Below are 15,000 nucleotides of genomic sequence, written 5' to 3' on the forward strand. Positions count from 1 at the left end.
AAAGAAAGGCCCTTTAGAAAATTTGCCAGTCATACATTTTTATGAGTAAAAGTAGTCCTTCATAGCCATTTTGGGCCCTAAAGCCCGACGGAGTTTATTCCGGTTTCAATAGCGTGAAACGGACAAAGGCAATTGGCTGCTACCCCTTGGATAGGAAGCTAGTTTATCGCAATGTACTTTCCACCATATCTAGCAGACCCAGTTATCCAATCATTGCTGGGTGGTCGGACAGACATAGTTGGACATTCGCTCTCGAATCGGAAGGTTCTGAGTTTGAGCCTCGCTCGGCGCATAGTTGAATCCTTGGAAAATGCCCTTTACTCACAAACTCTCACCGTACTCCTGTGTAAAATGAGGACCTGTCGGAAAAAAATGTAATATTGCCCAACATGTTATGCGTAACTGTTGGTCAGGGACCCTTTGTAAAGCGCTACGGACACGTTTACTGGATATTGCGGCATGTAAAAGATCAATTAATAAAAAAATAATAATAAAAAAAAGTCTGGTGCATTATTGAAAGAGTCAGGAGGCACACACAGACAGCAAGAGTTTATGCCGGAAGAGTGGTTTCACACTTTCAGTGAAATAGGAACCAGTATTTTACATTTCACTTTTGTTCCCTATTGTTTGTTATTCTTTTGGGTTGGACGCTGTTTTATCACAAAGTACTTTCCGCCTGATTTAAGAGATTATAATGATAATGATAATGATAGAGTCAACTGGTATTCGAAACCGGTTCTTTGAGTGTGACCCGTCAACGGTAACGTTCCACATGTGATGTTTGACTCTATTTTTTAATTCAGAAAAGTGAGTGGAGCAGGCACTTATGTTGGTAACAACAAGATATGAAGTGAATAGAAAAGTGCCAGAAGACAATAGAGAATAAAAATTTTTCGCGGCGGTGGTGGGGTTTGAACCTGCGACCTTATTGGTACGACAACTCCGCCTGGCAGGTGAGAGCGTGGCTCTACCGTGTGAGCTATCCACGAACACAAAAATATTCGTTTCAAACTCAAAGTCATTACTAGATCCCTCTCTCACCCACTTCTTGAGACCGCCGATTCGTTCGTACACCACCATCGCGAACAATTTTGACCAGCAGTTAAGCCTAATAGCCAATATTCTCAACACAAACATATAACATAGAAACGATTGAGACATTGAGTATGCTCCGGTGTATGGGGTGAATTTTTAATTCAGAAAAGTGAGTGGAGCAGGCACTTATGTTGGTAACAACAAGATATGAAGTGAATAGAAAAGTGCCAGAAGACAATGTCTCAATCGTTTCTATGTTATATGTTTGTGTTGAGAATATTGGCTATTAAGCTTAACTGCTGGTCAAAATTATTCGCTATGGTGGTGTACGAACGAATCGGCGGTCTCAAGAAGTGGGTGAGAGAGGGATCTAGTAATGACTTTGAGTTTGAAACGAATATTTTTGTGTTCGTGGATAGCTCACACGGTAGAGCCACGCTCTCACCTGCCAGGCGGAGTTGTCGTACCAATAAGGTCGCAGGTTCAAACCCCACCACCGCCGCGAAAAATTTTTATTCTCTATTGTCTTCTGGCACTTTTCTATTCACTTCATATCTTGTTGTTACCAACATAAGTGCCTGCTCCACTCACTTTTCTGAATTAAAAATTCACCCCATACACCGGAGCATACTCAATGTCTCAATCGTTTCTATGTTATATGTTTGTGTTGAGAATATTGGCTATTAGGCTTAACTGCTGGTCAAAATTGTTCGCGATGGTGGTGTACGAACGAATCGGCGGTCTCAAGAAGTGGGTGAGAGAGGGATCTAGTAATGACTTTGAGTTTGAAACGAATATTTTTGTGTTCGTGGATAGCTCACACGGTAGAGCCACGCTCTCACCTGCCAGGCGGAGTTGTCGTACCAATAAGGTCGCAGGTTCAAACCCCACCACCGCCGCGAAAAATTTTTATTCTCTATTGTCTTCTGGCACTTTTCTATTCACTTCATATCTTGTTGTTACCAACATAAGTGCCTGCTCCACTCACTTTTCTGAATTAAAAATTCACCCCATACACCGGAGCATACTCAATGTCTCAATCGTTTCTATGTTATATGTTTGTGTTGAGAATATTGGCTATTAGGCTTAACTGCTGGTCAAAATTGTTCGCGATGGTGGTGTACGAACGAATCGGCGGTCTCAAGAAGTGGGTGAGAGAGGGATCTAGTAATGACTTTGAGTTTGAAACGAATATTTTTGTGTTCGTGGATAGCTCACACGGTAGAGCCACGCTCTCACCTGCCAGGCGGAGTTGTCGTACCAATAAGGTCGCAGGTTCAAACCCCACCACCGCCGCGAAAAATTTTTATTCTCTATTGTCTTCTGGCACTTTTCTATTCACTTCATATCTTGTTGTTACCAACATAAGTGCCTGCTCCACTCACTTTTCTGAATTAAAAATTCACCCCATACACCGGAGCATACTCAATGTCTCAATCGTTTCTATGTTATATGTTTGTGTTGAGAATATTGGCTATTAGGCTTAACTGCTGGTCAAAATTGTTCGCGATGGTGGTGTACGAACGAATCGGCGGTCTCAAGAAGTGGGTGAGAGAGGGATCTAGTAATGACTTTGAGTTTGAAACGAATATTTTTGTGTTCGTGGATAGCTCACACGGTAGAGCCACGCTCTCACCTGCCAGGCGGAGTTGTCGTACCAATAAGGTCGCAGGTTCAAACCCCACCACCGCCGCGAAAAATTTTTATTCTCTATTGTCTTCTGGCACTTTTCTATTCACTTCATATCTTGTTGTTACCAACATAAGTGCCTGCTCCACTCACTTTTCTGAATTAAAAATTCACCCCATACACCGGAGCATACTCAATGTCTCAATCGTTTCTATGTTATATGTTTGTGTTGAGAATATTGGCTATTAGGCTTAACTGCTGGTCAAAATTGTTCGCGATGGTGGTGTACGAACGAATCGGCGGTCTCAAGAAGTGGGTGAGAGAGGGATCTAGTAATGACTTTGAGTTTGAAACGAATATTTTTGTGTTCGTGGATAGCTCACACGGTAGAGCCACGCTCTCACCTGCCAGGCGGAGTTGTCGTACCAATAAGGTCGCAGGTTCAAACCCCACCACCGCCGGGAAATATTTTTATTCTCTATTGTCTTCTGGCACTTTTCTATTCACTTCATATCTTGTTGACTCTATTTTTTTGCGCATCTTCAATTGGGAACAAAAGTAAGATGTAAAAAACCCCCAACTAGTTCCAATCTCATTGGAAGTGTAAAAGCACTCTTCCCCCAGGACTAGACTTTGTGTAATTGATCTTCTGGTTTCGGAGTGATGGACATCTTATTTTCTAGTCTAAATATGTGATGGTCGTCAAGAAATATCGTCTATCTCCACTCCTTTATTACGTCCCATAATCTTAAGAATCTGCCTATACATCCTGCAAAAAAAAAATAGTTATGCCATCTTGTAATATGTAACCTATTTATTTATAGCCGGAAGAGTAGGTGTGACCTTACCACAATCGCAAAATACTTTCCGCCAAGTTTAACAGGTCATACGCATAAACAAGAATCAACTAGCATTCGAAACCCGTCCACCGCGATCGTCGTCTGCTGATATTTTCCTCTATTTTCCTCTCATCCTCAATAATAGGGATGACCTATATTACCGTTCCATGTGCTCGAGGTCATTGGTCAAATTGCAAAGTGTGCAATAAATGACCCATATATTGAAAAGTGTTTACAGTTTGTGAAATATCCAGCGTCACAGTTAGTCATTTTGCTCATCATGACTCATGAGTATAACTTTCATAAACACAGCAGCGTGTTTACATTTATTGAGAAATGACCAATCGTTGTACAGCAATAACTCATGTCATCGATGACTTGGTTGGACGAAAACATGAATATAGATCGCTCCCCATTGGAAACTTATTAATCGCTTTTAAATGTTTGTGGCTCCCTGTATAACATAATAGAGTTATGATGGAAACACCTTTGTGTTGTGCAAAGAAAACTTCGAAATGTCCCATGCAAAACGTGTTTACACACCGTGACAGCAAACACACTAATTACGAGAGATGGGACAGAACAACCACTCAATGGACACGTTATTAACAACTTATTTGGAAGACACTATCTAGTCAGAAATGGGTTGGTCATAAAAATGTGCCATTTAAAAAAAAAAATAGCTTTTAAGATAAAAACAAAAATGTAAAAGAAAAAAAAAAGACAAGAACAATGTTTGCTTTAGTCCGTTTAATTTTAGGACCCGGTTAGCTTTTTTATGTTTTATTGTTATCTTTATTGTTTTTAATTTCTTCTTTTGGTTGTCTTTATTTTTGAAAGAAGTTTAACCTCACTTGCAACACTCATGGGTCATAAAGCGTCAGTAGCAATATGCTTTGTATTGCCACGAAGTCCATATCATTTTATTTACGTATCTATTTTTTTTTTGAGGGGGGAATTAAGGACGTTTTTAAAAATGTTTTTAAATTTTTATTATTTTTTTTAAAGGGATATGGTTTCCGAGGATTTTGTTTTGTTTTCTTTTTTTTTTACTGCTATATTTACTTTTATTTTTATTTTCTTGCTATTGTTTGTTTGTTTGTTTGTTCTTTTGTTTTGTTGTTGTTGTTGTTGTTGTTTTGGTTTGTATTATATAATTTACTTTCAGTTGGTTAGGAGTTGTTTGGTGCTTTTGTGGGTTTATTTATGTTTGAAATTTCCTCCAATCATCGTTCTTGACCATTCATAGAGTGGTGCTGGTGTAATAACAAAGACCTATAGATAATGGGAGCGATCTATAGATAGTATGCGCTTGGCTTAGAAGCTCATAACATTGCCATCCGGAAGTATAACTGGCCAACACACAAAACTGTGTGTATCCATGAACGTTTATAGTCAGGTTAATACAGTTCAGTGAGCATTACTCATAAACGCGGATGGCAAAATACAATAACAAAGACCTGATTGACGTCATCTTCGAACTATCTATATTCATGTTTTCGTCCAACCGAGTCATCAATCACATGATTTGTTGATGTCCAACGATTGGATACTTCTAAACAAATGTAAACACGCTGCTTTGTTTATGAAAGTTGCAAACTTACACATGTGTCAAGCTGAGACAAATGACCAATCGTGATGTCGTTAGATATTTTAAAAGATGTGAACACTTTTCACTTTGTAGGTCACTTTGAGAACATTTTCAATGTGACCAATGACCTCGAGCACACGGAAAGGGACTATAGATCATGCCCATTGAGGACATACAAGAGTTAACGGGCTGGGTTTTTAGACAGTGTGACAGTTATAGATGAAGGTTAATCAATTATTGACGATATGCAGCATCGCCATTATAATCAATATGGATCCTATGCCCTTAGGTTAAATAATCATAAATTCTGCCAGCCGGATATAACGTACCAACACAAAGAAAGGTGTGTAACCTTGAGTGTTTATAGCTTGATTGATATAATTTAGTGAGAACTAATCACCAAAGGGCTGACTAAAAACAATGGCAAAGAGCTGAGTGGCGTCAATTTCGTTCCTTCTTTAATGTGTGACTAACCTTCTCAAAGTGGTAGGTATTGTGTGCGGCTGTGTGGTCTTGTGGTATGACACTCGCTTTCGAATCGGAAGGTCCTGGGTTCGAGCCTCGCTTGTCGAATAGTCATTAGAAAAGGCTCTTTACTCACATTTTCTCACCTTACTCGGGCGTAAAATGAGTACCTGGACTTTAACAGCTGTCGAAAAGAAAATATAATATCACCTAACAGCCTAACAGGCGCCATGTCTCGTTCTACATGTTACGCGTTGCTGTTGGTCAGGGACCAGTTATAAAGCGCTTTGAACACGTTAAGTGAATATTACGCTTTATAAAAGAACAATTTTTAAAAAGTAAATAAAAATAAATTTCCCTTTATTCATCCCATAGGGGAAATTTCTCTTTATGGTCTGTTCCAAGGGAAGGCTGGAATAACCAGGAGTCAGCCGCAGCGCAGCGCCGCAAACTGAGCTAGGGCGAGGTGACTTGCTCGAGGCCACACAACGCAGCTGGTATTTGAACTGGGTACCTTTCGGGTACGAAGCAAAGACCATGCAACTGAGCCACGCTGCCCCATACTCACAGCATCCGGCAGTCGGATATTACATAACAACCCGAAGAACCCAAACCTTTGTCTAACCTTGAACGTTTGTAGTCTGACTGATATAATTTAGTGAGAATTCATCACAAAAATGTCTGTCTAAAAACAATAGCAAAGTGACGTCAATGTCATTCTTTCTATGGATAGAACGAACTTGACGTCACTAACCTCTTTGTTATTGTTTTCAGACAGCCATTTATTTAATGGTGAGTTATCACTAAAGAATATCATCAATTATCAATCAGACTTATAAACGTTCAAGGTTACACATAGTTTTGTGTGTTGGTACGTTATATACGGCTGGCGGGTGTTGTGAGCTTTTTGGACAAAAAACACAATGCATCAATAAGTTTCGTTTTTAATTGAGCCTTTATATAGAGCAATATCTGCTAACCGTGCTCAAAGCGCTTTACAAGAGGACCAACAGAAATACGTATTATGTAGAACGAAACATGACGCATGTTAGGCGATATTACAATTTTTTCGGACAGAGACAACGCTGTTAACAGCCAGGTACTCATTTTAACCCTGAGTACGGTGAGAGAATGTGAGTAAAGAGTCTTTTCCAAGAATTCAACTATGCGCCGAGCGGGCTCGAACCCAGGACCTTCCGATCCGAAAGCGAATGTCGTACCACAAGACCACATCGCGGATACACATCATCTTCCATCTCTAACACACTCGCTTTTCGGATCGGAAGGTCCTGAGTTCGAGACTCGCTCGGCGCATAGTTGAGTCCTTGGAAAAGGCTCTATATTCACATTCTCTACCGTACACAGTTGTAAAATGAGGAGCTGGCCGTTAACAGCGTTTTCTCTGTCGGAAAAAAATTGTAATATCGCCTAACAAGCGTCATGCCTCGTTCTACATGTTACATGTTGCTGTTGGTCAGGGACCCATTGTAAAGCGCTTTGAGCACATTAAGTGGATTTCGCGCTATATAAAAGCTCAAGTATCGAACAAGTAGGTGATAAAAATTAACTTTTAAAAAATAAATTCTAAGTATTCAAAAAAAAAAAAAAACTTACCTGTCTTGGTTGATGATGAATACCTTGGATAGAATGCCGCACAAAACACACTCACTTACACACCCTGGCCGGTCTCTGCAAACTTTGTCAAAATAACCGTGTCGCTTTTTCTTGGTCCAGTGATCAAGCAAGGCTTTACAGATATTATATTATGTATTGGGTGGAGAGCGGTGGTTGTGGTTGTGGTGGTGGGGTAACTTGTGTAAGGTCATTCGCATTGACCGATAAGTTATGCTAAGAAGAAAGGGTGGAAGTGTCCTTGCTTATGCGTGTCATATCTTGATATAATGGAATAGTACCGGCTGCACGTACTAAAATTAAGCGCGGTAAAGAAAGTGCATGATATTATTATCAAATAAAAAATAAATAAAATAATATAAATAAATAAATAAATAACAGCTTCAAAAAATAACAGAAACATCAAACACGAAGCCATGACCCCAAGAAGTAGAGAGAGCGGTTCAATAAATAAAATAAATCAATAAAATTCCCTTTATTCATCCCAAAGGGGAAATTTGTTTCTAGGGTCTATTCCAAGGGAAGACTGGAATAACTCGTGCAGCGCCGCAAATTGAGTTAAGGCGAGGTGACTTGCTCAAGGTCACACAGGGCAGCGGCGGGTGATCGAACTCGATACCGTTCGGGTAGGAAGCAATGACCGTACCGCTGAGCCACGCTGCCCCAGATAGACACTATGCTTGATACTACTTATTTTTATTTTGGAGTGGTGGGTGGCTTCGACTGTAGAGCTACCCTCTCGCGGCCATGCGAAATTGGATTCAATAGTCTGATGTCACGCCGCCCAGCAACGGCGGCCATCGTGGTTCTAAACAAAGAAAATCGGTACTTTTTATTCTTCATGCTGGCTAGAACTTTTCATATGTCTTGTGATCAGAATGTGTAAAAGTCAAAACATGATCAGATTTATAATGTTTGTTTTTTTCCCCCTCTGGATACGCTTTTATGCTCGTCGGAGAAATATTTCATAAGGGCGTCCGCCATTGTTCTGATAGTTTAGAGCCAGTTACTAAGTTACCATGCGTCATTACGAGGGAAGTGACTTCACGACTGTTGAAGCGTATTAGAGCCAACAATTTGTAATTTTACGAAGTTTTCGTCATAGTTGGGATCTCTGATTTAGCTGACATTTGTGGTATCTATAATTGTGTGCGGTTATGTGGTATTATGGTATGACCCTCGGTTTTGGATCCGAAGGTCCTGGGTTCGAGCCTCGCTCGGCGCATAATTGAGTCCTTGGAAAAAGGTTCTTTACTCACATTCCCTCACCGTATTCAGGTGTAAAATGAGTACCTGGCCGTTAATAGCGTTTTGTCTGTAGGAAAAAAAAGTAATATCGCCTTACGAGCGTCATGTCTCGTTCTACATGATACGTATTGCTGCTTGATCATGGACCCTTTGTATAGCGATTTGAGCACGTTTAGTAGATATTTCACTATATATAAACAGCTAAAAAAATAGCCCAATCTGCCAATCTGAAAACGTTTCGAACAATAGAATTGATACAATGTTATTGAGTGTATTAAAATTACCGTATAGTTTACAAATACTAATGTGAAATTGAATGTAAGCTTCAATTTAATATACGAAAACCGATAAAATGGACGTTTTGGGTTTCCCCTATATCAACAAAACAGGATGAATGAAACACTACAGACGAATGAGATAATGCGGCAGTGGCGTGGTTAAGATGAATAAACAAAAACATTGGTGGGCAGGAAATAGTATGCTACTTTGTAAGGACGTCAAAAGACAAATCTTTGGCCACAAAAGTAAAAAATCGTGAGTTGTATTCAATATTTCAACCAATGGAATCACTTGTTTCCTTGAGCACTACTAACGACAACTCACCAGACCCTAAACAAACCTAAAAATGACGTCAAACTGTAAGTCCTGGGGAGTTCTGGTGTCAGGCAATAGATAGTTCGAAGATGACGTCACTCATGTCTTTGTTATTGTTTTTTGCCATCCGCGTTTATGAGTAATGCTCAATGAACTGTATTCACCCCATTACAAACGTTCATGGATACACACAGCTTTGTGTATTGGTCCGTTATAGATAGTTCGAAGATGACGTCACTCAAGCCTTTGTCGTTATATTTTGCCATCCGCGTTTGTGAGTTATTCTCACTGAACTGTATTAACCAGACTATAAAAGTTCATGGTTACTCATATTTTTGTGTGTTCGTCGTTATACTTCGAATGGCAATGTTATGAGCTTCTTAGCCAAGCGCATACTTTCTCTAGGTAACGATATCTACGGACTAGATAGTTACCATGCTTACTTTGAACGCAGTTTCAGTTAATCCAAATGAATTATTCCTCTCTAAAATCTCAAAATCGCCTGTGGTCACTCAGCTACCCTCGGTCTGGGGTCCTCACCTCCTCGCGTCACTCGTGTGTGAACTTGCACTCTCGCGAGTTGCTGTTATTCGTGGAGTAGGTTTGTAATATCCCTCCCGGCCTTGACCCTAATTGAGGTGAGAGTATCATGACGAAGCAGAAAACATGCCGTGTCACCCGATAGCGTGTGTCAATCGGGATCCAGAGCATTGTGTTGGTGACTAGAACTACCATGGGTAACAATCTAGGCGGGCTAGGTCGGGTCGCTTAGGTAACAATGAATGAGTAATATGGATAAGAGTTCGATCTTACGTAAATGTTTTTATGGAATCAGGTTATATCACATGGTAGGTACCTTCACTAAAATAAAGTGCGGCTATGTGATATTCGCTTTCGAATCGGAAGGTCCTGGGTTCGAGCCTCGCTCGGCGCATGTAGTTGAGTCCTTGGATAAGGCTCTTTACTCACATTCTCTCACCGTACTCAGGTGTAAAATGAGTTCCTGGCCGTTAACTGCGTTGTCTTTGTCCGAAACATTGTAATATAGCTTAACAGGTGTCATGTCCTGTCCTACATGTTAAATGTTGCTGTTGACCAGGGACCCCTTGTAAAGCGCTTTGATTATTTAGTGGATATTGCTCTATATAAAGCTCAATTTAAATTGGCGACAAATGACTCCCGATATTTTTTACTTTTTTGGTGCTCATCGCCTCGTATTGTCAGATGGTTCTTTGGTTAGTGTCAGACTATGAGTATGCGAACTCGACGATCCGTTGATGGCTAGAAACATGGGTAAACAGTGAATATCGATTAATAAAAATAATTAATTGACCTTTTATATCGAGCAATATCCACTGAACGAGCTCAAAGCTCTTTACAAGGAGTCCCCAGCGGGACATGACACCTGAAGGCTATATTATAATTTATTCTCGGACAGAGACAATGATGTAAAAAAACAAACAAAAGCAAAAATAAAAAAATAAAAGGAACAACAAATACAAAGAACAAACAAACAAACAAACAAAACAAAACAAAACAAATTGACGACGACAGAGAAATATTCCGTACATCCTCTCTGAAGAAGAGATTTTTCTTCTACATAGGGGGGGGGGGGGGGGGGGGGGGGGGGGGCGAATTTTCGTCCAAGGGGGGGGCGCAATTTTTCTTCACAGAGGGGGGACGCGAGATTTTTCTTCTCACAGAGGGGGGACGCAAGATTTTTCTTCTACAGAGGGGAGGGGATTTTTCTTTACAGGGGGGGGGGGGGGGGGGGGGACGCAAGATTCTTTTTCTACAGAGAGGGGACGCACGATTTTTCTTCCACAGAGGGGGGACGCATGATTTTTCTTCTACAGAGAGGACGCAAGATTTTTCTACTACAGAGAGAGAGAGGACGCAAGATTTTTCTTCTACAGAGAGGACGCAAGATTTTTCTTCTACAGAGAGGACGCAAGATTTTTCTACTACAGAGAGGACGTAAGATTTTTCTACTACAGAGAGGACGCAAGATTTTTTTTATACAGAGGGGACGTACGGCAAAGCCACGATCAACAAACGTTCAGATTAATGCAATCCGGCGTGCACTTATTTGCAGGTCTGATAATCTAATTCATTATGAGCTCATTGTTGTAATGGAAATCTAACAAGAAAAATGACGCAAAATATTGTCCATTACAACCATGTTACAATTGGCCCATAATTGCGTTCAGATGTCCAACCTGAATGTATGTGCATATCGTCACAACCCCGCTATCAATGAATAGACACTCTTGCTGAGGTGCCCAGATATGTTTCTCCATATTCCACTCCTCTATATAGATAGTATGCGTTTGGCTAAGAAGCTCATAACATTGCCATCCGGAAGTATAATGGAACAACACACAAAACTGTACGTATCCATGAACTTTTATAGACAGGTTAATACAGTTCGGTGAGCATTACTCATAAACGCGGATGGCAAAAAACAATAACAAAGACCTGAGTGACGTCATCTTCGATCTATCTATAGAAAGTTCGAAGATGACGTCACTTAGGTCTTTGTTGATGTTTTTTGCCATCCGCGTTTATGAGTAATGCTCACTGAACTGTATTAACCCGACTAAAAACATTCATGGATACGTACAGTTTTGTGTGTTGGTCCGTTATACTTCCGGATGGCAATGTTATGAGCTTCTTAGCCAAGCGCATACTATCTATCGTGAACGTCGATAATGAGTTTTTTCAAAAGAAGAGAACCAAAATTTATTTCCAATATCTAAATCAAAACCCCTTAACTATTCTTTTATCTCAGTTGAGCCAACAGCTGTCCTTACCACTGTCTTGTTTCCTTCGTTCACATCTTGAATAACTTACTTTTATATATTTCTCCGTAACCCCCTTTGCTCTTCGACAGTACCACATTTCTTCTCTTGATACCCTATCATATGCTTTTCCCGGTCAATGAACACACACTAATAATAATTATAATTGAGCTTTATATAGGCGCAATATCCACTAACTGTGCTCAAAGCGCTTTACAAGGGGTCCCTGGTCAACAGCAACATTTAACATGTAGGACGGGATATGACGCCTGTTGTGCGATATTACAAATTTTCGGACAAAGACAACGCTGCTAACTGCCAGGTACTCATTTTACACCCGAGTACGCTGAGAGAATGTGAGTAAAGAGCCTTTTCCAAGGACTCAACTATGCGCCGAGCGCGAGGCTCTAACCCAGGACCTTCCGATCCGAAAGCGACTGTCATACCAATAGACCACATAGCCGCACAATGTGGTTCTTATTTGCAGGTCTGATTAACCCAAAATGTTATGGGGCCATTGTTTAATGGAAATACTGTCAAAGCAACGAAAAAACATTGTCCATTATAACAACGTTAGATCAAGCCCATAATTAATTGCGTTTTCGTTACAGTTATTTGCACGTCAAGTGAGGTCGAAATGACCAATGAGATATAAAAAATTTTTAAACAAACAAATAAATAAATATACAAACACAAACACAAACAAATAACAAATACAAAATACAAAGAAAAAAACACACAAAAAAAAAACCAAATCAACCCAACAACAATTTAAAAGAGCAGCCACCCCTAAATAAAAACCAAAACCAAAAAAAACAAAAAACAAAAAACAAAAACAAAATAAAAACAAAAAAACAAAAGCAAAACAAAACAAAACAAAAAAAAAGCAGAAAACAAAACAAAACAAAACAAAACAAAAACAAACCCAAACAAAACAAACAAAACTACTCTGCTATATTATAATAATATGCTATTTTGCCAAACTGCTCGGGGTATAGGGAATGAGATTAGCGGAAGAGTAGCGTCCCTTGATTGGACGTCACCCATAGTCTGTGACGTCACCGGCGGAAAAGTTATTAGAGTTAACTTTTCCGCCGGTGACGTCACAGACTATGGGTGACGTCCAATCAAGGGACGCTACTCTTCCGCTAATCTCATTCCCTATAGAAATAATAATATCAGGATTGAATAATACATAGAATGCATTGACTTCGTGAACACCAGTTAGTTGTAGCATGGGCTGTTACCAAGACAACTGACATATATGTTGTTACAGTTATAATAACAATAATGATATTATTAATAATTCAATGGCGATTAGTGAGTGAGTGAGTGAGATGGATTAACCGTGCGTGTTGTCCACCATGGCGAATTATTATTATCACGAATGAATAGAAATAGAAGCTGTCGTGTGGACTGACTATCGATCAGATTGTGTAGCGAGTCTCCGCTACGTGGCATTATAAGGGTTTAATAGGGAAGAAAACTCAAGATGCCACACCTTCTGCTTTTCTGTCTCCTAAATCTTTGGGGGGCGAAGTGGCCGAGAGGCTAAGGCATTGCACTGTGACCCGGATGACCCGGGTTTGAAGCCCGCTTCAGGCACTCTCGTTTTTCTCCTTGAGCAAGATTATTAACCCCCAATGGGCTCACATGGACAACATAGGTGATTCCTGTTGACATCAGACATCTTGTTTGATGAGTTATCTATATTCCTTCGTGGAATGCCTAGGCGACGGTATCTTATGATGTCGTGGCGCAAAAGTCATAATTATTTTTTTTTCTTTTTTCTTTAATCTTTGGAAGTGTGTATGTATGTAACCAGTCCTTCGGAGTCCTTTGTGCGGCGATGTGGTCTAGTGGTATGACACTCGCTTTCGGATCGGAAGGTCCTGGGTTCGAGCCTAGCTCGGCGCATAGTTGAGTCCTTGGAAAAGACTCTTTACTGTCTCTTTATTCTCTCACCGTCCTCAGGTCTGAAATGAGTACCTGGCCGTCAATAGCGTTGTCTCTGTTCGAAAAAATATATAATATCGCCTTACATGCGTCTTGTCTCGTTCTACATGTTACGTGTTGATGTTGGTCAGGGTACCTTTGCAAAGCGCATTTAGTGGATATTGCGCTTATTAAAAAAAAAAAAAGTTTATAAAAACAATCTTTGGAAGTGTGTATGTATGTAACCAGTCCTTCGGAGTACAAAAAAAAAAAAATGAATAGGTCATATTTTTTGAATCATAAGGTGGCATAACTTGTTGTTGTTGTTGTTGTTGTTGTTATAGGATATATAGATAGACAGATTCTAAGAATTACGTCAAAGAGCGAAGCTGGATGGTCTTTATTGACAACCAGCACATTATATTATTTAGACTAGAAAATTAGAAGCCATCACCCTGAAACCAGAAGATCATACTTTACACAAGGTATGTTTTCAGTCCTTCGGTAGAGTAGTGTTACACTTTCAATGAGATAGGAAAACCAGTTTTTTTTTTTTTGTTTTGTTTTTTTAACATCACGATTTTCTTCCCTATCATCATAGATGGAATGGAACTGTCGTGTGGACTGACCATCGATTGGTTTGTCGCTGGTCTCAGGGTGACATAACGGTCAAATTGATCCTTCCGAAGCGTTGAGACTTGATTCAACGGATCAATTGGATTCAATAGTCTGATGTATCGTCGTCGCCCAGCAACGGAGGCCATCATGGTTCTAAACAAAGAAAATCGTTACTTTTTATTCTTCATGCTGGCATTACCTTTTCATATGTCTTGTGTTCATAATGTGTAAAAGTCAAAACGTGATCACATTTATAATTTTTCTCCCTCTGAATACACTTTTATGCTCGTCAGAGAAATATTTCATAAGGGCGTCCGCCATTGTTCCGATAGTTTAGAGCCAATTACTAAGCTACCATTACGAGGGAAATGACGTCACGATTGTTGAAGCGTATTATAATACTATTATTATAGATAGTATGCTTTTGTCTTAGAAACTCACAACATTGCCATCCGGAAGTATAACGGACCATCACACAAATCTACGTGTTAGCTTTAATGTTTATAGTCTGGTTAATATAGTTTAGTGAGAATTACTCACACACAGGGATGGCAAACAAAAAAACAATAACAAAGACCATTTTTTTTCTTTTTTTTTGTGTGTGAGGTTATAT

At 39.8% G+C, this 15,000-nt stretch overlaps 1 protein-coding gene across 1 annotated transcript in view; it reads right to left on the minus strand.

Annotated features, from left to right (window-relative positions):
- LOC144975193 (putative glutathione S-transferase 7) overlaps window positions 1-7,366 on the minus strand; it is a 20,078-nt gene extending 12,712 nt beyond the window's left edge. Inside the window, exon 1 of the mRNA XM_078919012.1 lies at window positions 7,174-7,366. The gene's annotated coding sequence lies outside the window, so the exon portion shown is untranslated. The remainder of the gene's footprint in view (window positions 1-7,173) is intronic.
- Between the last annotated feature and the right edge of the window lie 7,634 nt (window positions 7,367-15,000).

This window comes from Berghia stephanieae, chromosome 6 (assembly GCF_034508935.2).
Source record: "Berghia stephanieae isolate SIO BIC M18660-M18661 chromosome 6, UCSD_Bste_1.3, whole genome shotgun sequence".
Taxonomy (NCBI): Eukaryota; Metazoa; Mollusca; class Gastropoda; order Nudibranchia; family Aeolidiidae; genus Berghia; species Berghia stephanieae.